The following is a 3,557-nucleotide window of genomic DNA, read 5'->3' on the forward strand; positions in this document are numbered from 1 at the left end:
AAAAACAAAAACAAAATCCTGTAACTTATTTGGAATCCAATTTAATAGTCTACAAGTTCAAATGATCTCTGTGCTTTAAAACCATGGTATTAGTTTCTAGGGCTGCTATAAAAGTAACTACAAACTGGGTGACTTAGATCAACAAAAATGTATTCTGTCTGTGTTCTGGAGGCTAGCAGTCCAAAATCAAAGTGTCTGTAGGTCATACTCCCTCTCAAGACCCTAGAAGAGAATCGATCTTTGCTTCTTCCAGCTTCTGGTGGCACCAGGGGTTCTTTGGTTTGTGGCAGTATCATTCCAATCTCTGACTCTGTCTTGACATGACTTTCCTCACTGTCTCTCTTCCTGTTTCCCCTCCTTTCTCTCTCTCTTTCTTCTTCTTCTTCTTTTTTATTTTTTTAGAACAGGGATTGTCATTGGATATAAGGTTTGCCCTAATTCAGGAGGCTCTCATCCAGAGATCCTTATCTTAATAACATCTTCAAAGAGTCTTTTCCAAATACAGACGTAATAAAGGTTTGGGAAGATGTATCATTTGGAGGGTCACATAACCTTTACCCTAAGAGTGAAAAGTTTAGCTTAGGATGCCAGTCAATGTGTTTCAAAGTACACAAGAATGATGTAGTTTGGGATAGGAGTAGCTTGTATAGTGAATTTATAGAGCCAAAGAAATCAACAGACATACAGTTGGTGTACTAAAACAAACCTAGAGATATGAAATAGGTGGATGTTTTGGAGCAATTGAAATTAATCCTTATAAGTCTTACTCACACTTGCTTGAGAGGATATTTAGCTCAATGGCACCACATTGCACTGACACTAGGAATCGGTATATTATGGGCTTAATAAGAACAGAGCTACAAATTAAAGTGAATTTGGCATCAGCACATCCCTGGGTGGCTGAAATAGTTAACTACTTAATTACTAGCCTAAAGGTTGGCAGTTTGAAACCACCTAACCTAAAGGTACCTCTGACAACAGATCTGGCAATCTGTTTCTAAACGGTCACAACCCTGAAAACCTTGAGGAGAGCTTCTATTTTGCACACATGGGGTCACCATGAGTCAGAACAGACTCTACAGCTGCTAACAACAACAAGCAAAGAAGACCATCCTAAAGGTACAAGCATTTCAGATAAATATTATTAGAAAAATAAACAGAAGGGTAAAAAATATTCTACTGTATATAATTAGACAGAAATAAACCAATTATTGCTATATTTTAATTAAATATAGGAGTGATGTGGCAATGGTAGAAGTCTTCTAACTTCAAGGGGAGGAGACAGAGAATCAATCCTTAATACAAAGCTGATTCACACAAGGTGGAGGGCAAACATACCTTTACCCTCCAAAGTTCCATCCTTCCTACAACACTCTCTGCTTCTCTGCTGGTTTCAGTGCTTTGGTACAATGACCACACAGAATTTATAGCTCATGTGGCTTATAAGTAACAGGTTACAACTCAGGATTGGAATTAGGAAACACACAGGAAAGGTCTGGAAGTCTCCCCCAAAGTGAAGAACACATCTTCCCCTCCTTCAGTGTAAACCAGCCCTCTTGGTTGTGTGCCTCCCATCCGGACAGGACTCCTCTCAGCTGTACACATCTCCTCTTGGCTTAGGTGCTCTGCTCTCAGCCTGTACAACACTGGGTTCTCTCTTTGTCAGACCACTAGCTGTCTTCAGTCTCATAGCATTGGACTCATATTACACCTTCACTGGCAAGTCTTCTGCCTGGAGATGATTAGTGCACTTTCTTTCTTTATCTCTCTCTGCTTCTTGTCATCCTCTCCTTGTCTCTGACCATCTCTATGGGACTGGCTCCTTATACAGGCCAGTAACTCAATCCTAGTTAATGGCTTTTCAAGCTACTATTTGTATAATGATTGACCAATCCCTTCACTGGGCTAAACTGATCAATCTATTCACTAGACCACAAGTTGTTGTTGTTGTTAGGTGCCATTGAGTTGGTACCAACTCATAGCGACCTTGTGCACAGCAGAACTAAACACTACCTGATCCTGGGCCAACTTCATGATTGTTGCCACGCTTGAGTCCATCAATGTTGACACTTGGCAAATCCATATCATTGGGGGTCTTCCTCTTTTTCTCTGACCCTCCATCTTAACCAAACATGATATCCTTCTCCAGCGATTGGTCCCTCCTGACAATATGTCCAAGGTATGAGAGATGAAGTTTGGCCATCCTGACCTTCAAGGAGCACCCTGACCACAAGTGGCTCCATCTATATACATAGTAACTAATATTTTTCTGCTGGTAGAGGTTTTTCACTTCTTATTTGCATAATAAGTTGTACAAATCTGCAAGGCTCTGGCCTAGAAAATCATCTTATCAGAACTGCAAACCTAGGGCCGGAAAGGCCATCCATACAGGAAGAGGCTCTTGTTGCATTGCAGTAGGTAGCTTCTGTTTAACTAGCTCTATGTGGTACGGCACTGTAGCATAAAGCACTGGACTGCAAGGTCAGTTTGAACTGCAAGGTTGGTGATACAAAGCCACCAGTCACTCCTTGAAAACTCTCTACAGGGTTGCTATGAGTCGGAACTGCCTCAATAGCACTTAACAACAACAACGGTATGTTTATGCTCTCTTTTAAAAGTCTTAGTTTTTAAAAATGCATAGTAATATAGCCTCCCAAACATAAATCTGCAATAAAGCATTAAAATAAATTGCTGTATCTGAGCATCAAAAGAAACATTATAAAAATATTTTATTTATAGTATTTAAATCATCCTGCCATTAGTTATTCCTAACTGCCACTGTTAACTAGCCTTATTGTTGTTTTGTTTACATAATAGCATTAATGTAACAAAAAGTAATATAGAATAGTATATAAAACCATCTAATTTTAAATAAATATCAATTTATTATACTTTCCTATTAAAGTAATTCACGTATATGTACAAGTATTTGATATATTTTCTACAAGGAGCACTGGTGACACTGTGTTTTAGGTGCTAGACTGCAAACCAAATGGCTGGCAGTTCAAACCCACTATCTGCTCTGTGGGAGATAGATGAGGCTGTCTGCTCCCATAAAGATTTAGTCTTGGAAATCCTATAGAGGGTCATTATGAGTTGGAATAGACTCGATGTCAGTGCGTTTAGTTTTATTGGTTATATAATCTGCTCTTGGAAGTTGTGGTTCAGTGGTAGAATTCTTGTGTTCCATGTAGGAGACCCAGGTTCAATTCCAAACCAATGCACCTGCAGTTCAGTAACTACCTGTTAGTGGAGGCGTTCATGTTGAATAGGTTCAAATGTAGTTTCCAGACTGAGACAGATGAAGCAAAAAGATGTGGTGGTCTACTTCTGAAAAATAGTCAATAAAAATCCTATGGATCACAACAGTATAATGTGAAACCCATTATTGGGATAGTACAGAACTGGGCTCTCTGGTAGCGTAGTGGTTACGAATCGGGTTGCAAACCTTAAGGTCAGCGGTTTGAAACTACCAGCTGCTCCACGGGAGAAAGATGAGGCTTTCTACTCCCGTAAGGATTTACACCCTCGGAAACCCTGTACAGGGTCGCTATGGG

Source organism: Chrysochloris asiatica, unplaced genomic scaffold (assembly GCF_000296735.1).
Source record: "Chrysochloris asiatica unplaced genomic scaffold, ChrAsi1.0 scaffold00049, whole genome shotgun sequence".
In the NCBI taxonomy this organism is placed as follows: Eukaryota; Metazoa; Chordata; class Mammalia; order Afrosoricida; family Chrysochloridae; genus Chrysochloris; species Chrysochloris asiatica.